Source organism: Triticum aestivum, chromosome 3B (genome assembly GCF_018294505.1).
Source record: "Triticum aestivum cultivar Chinese Spring chromosome 3B, IWGSC CS RefSeq v2.1, whole genome shotgun sequence".
NCBI lineage: Eukaryota > Viridiplantae > Streptophyta > Magnoliopsida > Poales > Poaceae > Triticum > Triticum aestivum.
This window is the reverse complement of record NC_057801.1, coordinates 297,851,850-297,858,828: the sequence shown is the minus strand read 5'-3', so window position 1 is coordinate 297,858,828 and position 6,979 is coordinate 297,851,850.

The following is a 6,979-nucleotide window of genomic DNA, read 5'->3' as shown; positions in this document are numbered from 1 at the left end:
TATAGACAGCACACATCAACAACAGATTCATCGAATACAATAGAAGATTAGTCTTTGAATACAATTCATCATATTAGTCTCCGAATACAATTCATCATATTAGTCTCCGAATTGAAAAGACCGAACAAAGATAGAACATTATATTACAAGTCTCGAGACCGCGAGTAGCGAGTTTGTCTTCACATTACAAGTCGATATCGATCATCTAAACTACCATCACATAAAAGAGAGCTGCGGTCATCACGATGAGCATCATCACGATGAAACTCATCTTCATCCGGTTCCTCCAACGCTCCCTCCCCTCTCCCGCTAGATAGCGGGCGTATCTAGATTCGGCCTCGGCCCTAGTGGTGTACCCTTTGTAACTGTTACCGCTGAATCGGTGAACCTGTCTCCGACACTCCTCCCAGTCATCGTAGACTCCGGGAACCTTACCCTTGTACACGACATACGTCGGCATTGCTATGCACTAGCCAAACGAAACGTTAGTACCAATTCACTGACAATACATAAGCAATATATAATTATGCAACAGAACGATCGGAAGAGAAAAGCAAGACATTAATAGCATCGATTACATCTAAGTTGAACGACTCTCGAAACCAAAGAGACATACTACAAGTTCATTAAAGTTTAATTACAACATGAGCCAATCGATGTTTCAGAACTAGACACAGCATCACTGCTTTCAACTCGACTCAAGGGACCGGAGCATGGATGAAGCCGCCGTCTATCGTGGGAGTCATGAAATAACGGTCGTTGTCAGCCTGCATTTGTAGCATTGTGTCGATGTCACTGTTGGACGGTTGATTTCTGAGGTAGAACTGCCCCGAGGTACGAAGGACATCTTGATGGATGATTTCCGCAAACTCCGACTGGATGCGAAAGAATTCTTGTCGGAGGTCCGCGTCCTGGATTGCCGACACGCTCGCGGCCCAATCTTTGAGTTTACTCGGTAGCAGAAGTTGATGATGGTCCCATACGATCGCCCGCATGTGATGGATGGCGTAGTAGGCACCCTTCTGACCGCCAGGCGGCTGCTTGACGCAGCAGAACGTCGTATTGTGGGAGAACACGTGCTTGCCGTACTCACGAATAGGCCTGGTGAAGGTGCCTCCAGATTGGGCGTAGCAGGGGAGAACATCATCAAGAACCTTCTTGACATTTGTGTAGTCTACGTTCGACTGACAGTCCGGGTCGAAATACGTGGCCATGGAATATTTGGGGCTTAGGAGGATGAGCGTGCAACATGTGTCACTACAGAAAACACGGAATGTTAAAAGAAAAACGATCGAAATGTAAGAATTCATATGTTACGGGCCGGTTGAGGGGAGGACTTACTCGGGAAAGTAAGGCACGAGGAAGTTATCCTTATCTTGGTTTGCCAGAATGACGCCTTCGAGGTAAGAACTGGCGACTTGCCGGTCCCCAGCGCTGCCCAAGATCTTGGCACGCATGTAGAAGGGGTCGACTATCACGATGTCCGGGGTCTTGTCACGAATGATCCGCATCTCCATACTCAGCGAAAATAGCCGAACGAAGGTGTAGTGCAGTGGATGAAGGTTCAACATAGAGTGGATGTCATCAAAACGCAGGACGATCGTACGCCCGATGGAGTTGTCCACAAAGCCCTTGCCCTCTGGCACCTTGTCCGCGAAAACCGGGTATGCCACATCCTTCTCTCTGAGACGCTGCTTCTCCAAAGCAAGAACACTGTCATGCAGACTCCACATAGCACCGGTTGCAGCATTGAGCATATTTGTCGGTAGCATCACCCTACCCTCCACATGCACCCTCCTCGAGATATCCTGCGGTGAAGGTGGCCCGTCCTGAGCACGGATCGTACTCGGTGCCGGCTGGCTCGCACCCTTCTTAGTCTTTCTTTTGCGTGCCTTCTTCTTCTCCTGTAATGGGACCGATTTCTGCTCACAGACCGCCTTCTTGAGTGTGTTGGGGCTGATAATATTTCGCACCTCGCCTATCTGAGGCTCGGCGAAGTCGGCAGCTGGAGGCGTCTCCTGAGAACTGAACGCCAGACGGCGCCTGTTGCAACTTCGCTTCTCCGCGGTACGAGCTAGATCGCACACGTCTTTTGTTGGGTTTGGTTCTTGAGAAGGAGGCCCCATGAAGTCGCCATCGTACCCATGCTCGGCAAAGTACTGATCAACGTTGCCAAATGTATCATCGTCGTCGTCGTCGTCGTTCTGATCCTGTGCCATATGCATGTTTGGATCCAGTGGCATAGGGATGTCCGGCACCGTTACGGCGGTCTTGCCATGGGGACGACTTGGCGCCGGCACGACTGGCGGTGTTGTCTTTGGGGTGGTGTCCCCCGCCCCCAAACGAATCTGGCTCTTCGGCCAAAGCAGGGGCCAGCTCAGGCAGGCGCTGAGGGTCATCACGTCTTCATCGTCGGCCCCGACGGGTCGAATCGGAGGTAACAAGTCGTCGCAGCCTAGCAGCACCCAAACCAGTTGAACCCTAAACAAGTTGGGTGGCATCTGGGTACCGTGGAACAAGGGGTTGCCCGGTTGAATGATTTTGCCCTTGGCGACATCGACCAACTCGTTGTTCACGAAGTGGAGGAGAGTGCACGGAACATCGGCGGCACCCTGCGAAAACATGTAGGGCGTCAGGGATGCCCAGTCAAAGGCAAGGAGATGAAGTCCTCGGCCGAGAGAGGCTTAATTAGTTACCGTGATGATGGTGTCGAGCTCGGCTAATGTCGAGGCACCGCCAACGGCGGGCGTGCATTTGACGGAGGGGCCGCTTGCTGAAGAGGTGCCGGCCGGCGTACACCCGGGTGCATTAAGCTCCCGTGCCGGCGTCGGAGACACCAATGCCGCCTCCGCCGGAGACACCAATGGCCCCGCCATCGCATTATGCGAGTTGCTGCCCGTGAAGCTAGGAATCGGGGGCGGCCCTTGTTGGCCGCCCGCAATCCACGCACTCAACCCCGAGATCAAGGTAGGCACAAGGGCGGTGATCGTCGCTCCGAGTCGTTGTTCCACTTGCTCTTGGACAATCTCCGGAATCCGCGCCACCTGTGCCTTGAGTTCTTGAACCTCTCGCGCCTGGCTTTCCGAGCTGGTCTTTTTCTCCTTCCGCACACCAACGGTGTAGTATGACCCCCATTTTGTCGACAAGCCTTTGCCGGCCACACGACCAGCTGACGTCGGCTTACTGAGCTTATCCTTGTTCTTCATTACATTCAACCCCCTATTTAGAGTGGTGTCCCAAGGGTTGCTCTTAGTCGACTCCGCGCTACTGCTTTCAGTCGCCTGCAGAAGGAATGTGAACCATTTAGAAATTTGGCTTCATTAATTAGAATGCAACCATATGGAGCTAATTACGCGGGGGTGTATTCCTTACCAGAACAAGCTCAAGCGCCCTGGTCTTCGGATCCGTGGTAAGCTCCTTTGTTATCGGGTCCTCCTTGTACCGGGCCCTGACATAGTTCCTAGTCTGCTTGTTACCGCTGTATTTCTCGAAGCGGGGCGGTAGGCCTTGCTCGGCACGGTCCGCATCCTCCTTGTCCCATATAGGCTCCGCCACTCTGTAACCGCCGGGACCGAGTGTTTGTTCCCCTATGTTCAGCTCCCGCATTTGTTTCCCCCACTCACTTGATTGGGAGCTAGCGGTGCTCGAGCAATTGATCTTGAAGTCGTTGTAGTCATCTTCGGTGATCGAAGGATTTTTCTCCTTGATCTTCTGATAACTCTCACCTTTCTCGATCATTCTCTTCACATTGCTTTTCCAAGTAGACAGGGCCTTGCTCATCTTCGTGAGGGCAGCATTGTTCACTTTATTCCCTTTGAGGCTTGTGTTTTCAAATTTAGCGGGGAACTTGTATCGTTCGTGCAGCTTCGTGAAGAGGAGGTTGCGCAAATTCCCTCGGTCAGGATGCCTCAGGTTCTCGGTGTTGATCGAGACAGTGCTCCGGACAATGCACCCGAGCTGAAGCGAGTACCCCTTGACTATTCGTTCGGGCGTCGTTGGATTCCCGTTGGAGTCCACTTCAGTAACTTCCTCCTTGAGGGTGCGGAGCACGATCGGGCGCCGGTCCTTCCGTTGCCTCTTCGGTTGGCTGCCATCTGTGCGTGCGCCGCCATCATCAGTGGTGGCATCCTCGGCAGAACCATCAGTGGTGGCATCAGTGTGGTCATCCTCGGCGGCACCATCCGTGGTCTCAGGATCGGTGGGGAAGGCGGCGGCCTCATACAAGTGAGGTTGTTCCTCCATCTCCTGGGACAGCTCCCAGAATGCCTTGCCGCCCGAACCCCGGCCTCATCGTTGTGGGCCATGTTTCTCTCTAAATAGAAACAAAGTTTGGTCAAAAAGTTGGTTATTGTCAAGGAACAAGATCTCTAAGTTGACCAAATAACCTAATTCTCGAGGAATGTCGCCAAAAAGTTGGTTATTGTCAAGGAACAATTGAGAGATGTTTGTGATATTGCCTAGGTGTTTTGGGATAGAACCTGTTAGTGTGTTGTTGCTAAGGTCCAAGTCCACGTTCTCAGGGTAACCTAGTTCTTGAGGGGTGTGTCTAGAAAGTTGGTTGCTGCAAAGATACAAGGTTGTGAGTTTGGTCAAATTGCCTATGATGTTTGTGATATTGCCTTGGATCTTGAAGGCACTGTTGCATGATGCAGTGGTACAGCCAGCATGGTACCTCATCTTTGCAGGCTAATTTTCTAGATTGTAACACTGGGATTTGTGCACAAGCTAAGCTAGCTAAGACAGTAGCTTCCTTGCAACCCACAAAAGACAAAGGAAAAGGGGTGAAAAGGGGGAGATGGTTAGCTTTGATGAGCAGGCAACATCTTCCTAACCCCCTTCTTCTTGTCTCCTCTCACTATCTCTCTCACACACATGGCAAGCAAGGGTGTCTGAGTGTGTGAAAAAAATACTAAACTAATCCAACCACTAAAGCAAATTAATTTTTATTTCGGTTGAGAATCGGGCACCTTCTAGGTCAAGAAAATTGGGCATGACCTTTGCTAATTTTCTTGACCTTGGAGTGCCCCATTTCTCAACCGAAACGGAAATTAATCAACGTTTCAGGAGAAAGGGGTCATTTTAGAAGATCACAAGTAGCAGCAGCATCACTTGACAAAATCACAACTAGCAGCAGCAACTTGCAGATAGCAGCAGCAGCATCACTTGACAAGTAGTACAGCAGCATCACTTGACAAGTAGTACAGCAGCATCACTTTACTAAAAATGAAGAAGAAAGAAGGCAGACAATGTCATGGGGAATTTAATTATGCAACATCAACCTCGTTGACACCGCTATCATAATGAAACAGACTCCTATTATACATTCGAACCAGCGGCGAGGGATCTTCTTGCTGGAAACTAACACCTAGAGGAAAACTCTGCTCCAAAAGCGCATATACATTCTGTTCACAGGTAATGGAGGGAGAGGAAGAGCCCTAGCCCTGTAGCACAGACCTCTCTCTCTACTGGTTCAAAAGAGCTGTTTGGGAAGAAAAATAAATATATAGTTGCCACAGTTCACCCTTCCAAGTTCCAACAGGCAAAGAGAGCAGGCAAAAATACTATTCACATAGGCAAATCATGCTCAAGCTGTGGTCTAAAGAAAGATGATATGCATATTCCTTTTCTCTGCATCTACTAAACAAGTGAAAATGGCAAATTCAATCAAACATGTCACTCCGAGAATTTAAGATTCTCGGTGCAGACAATGATTTCAGGGCCAAAATATTGACTCATGGGTAATGTAAGCATGTATTCAAACATAGGAAACTAAGTTTCCACATCCACATGGACTAAGCAATTTCACTTTGGCTCCAGAATAACAGCAGGTAGATCATATTGACAAAAAAGAAACAGAAATATCAGACTATATCTTTTACTGCACAAGCACTCTACAAGTGAACCAAAGTACTAGAAATGTAAAATATAACAACATAACCACATTAGCTACAAATCATTATATTTGCCAGTAAACACCTCAATCACGAAAGGAATCAGGCTAGCTATGTCAATCATTTTCAACCAGTCCACCCGACATGATAAACTAATTGATCTACTGAATTTCGGTTAAATCAGGCTTATATTTACCAAAATAACAATCCTACAGTACCCCATATATATGTCACATTGCCACTGTATTTTCAAAAGAAAACTTGCACTTTATCAAACTAAACATGCAGCTTGCTTATGTAATTATTTTATATGCAGTAACATTATACTAAAATATAATATCACAACAACAGCAGCCATGGAACTGTATAATTTTATACTAGAATTGTATACAAAGACAGTCTTCAAATATTATACTACAACATTATACAAAGACAGTCTTCACAGAACTGCATATCCTTTCTAAACATTGTACTACTAAAATATACTACAAGTCCTGATGTTGTAAGTATCAATATGCAGTAACATTATGCTGTATATTTTACTACAAGCAAAACCAAGACTATATGTATATTATGGCCCGGTTGGTTTTGAAGAGGATAAGCAAAACCAAGACAGTTTGTATATTTTACTACAAACTAAAATATAACATTATGTTGTATATTATTCTACTACTCTGGTTTTGAAGAGGATAATCTAACTCTCAGGATAATCTAATTCATTATAACCTAATAATAAAGATACTACATTAGGTTAATCAAACCATAGACGGTCGCAACAGGTACAGAGCAAGAAACTCTCTCACAATTGAAACCAAATGACACTCTCTCCGATCCAAATATGAGTACTATAATATGATGAACTAGGCTGTTATGAACTAGGCTGTTCATGCAAATTATCATGCTCATATGGAGATGGGATGGGAGGAGGGAAGGGGATAGGGGTCGGGGCGGTAGCTTACCTTGGAGGAGCGGGCCAGGGTGGAGGAGGCGGTCGGAGAGGATAAGGATGCCGGGGAGTGGTGGTGGTGGTGCTCCGGCGACGTCCGGGCGGCGGTGGTGTGGACGGGGCGGCGTCCGGGCGGCGGGGT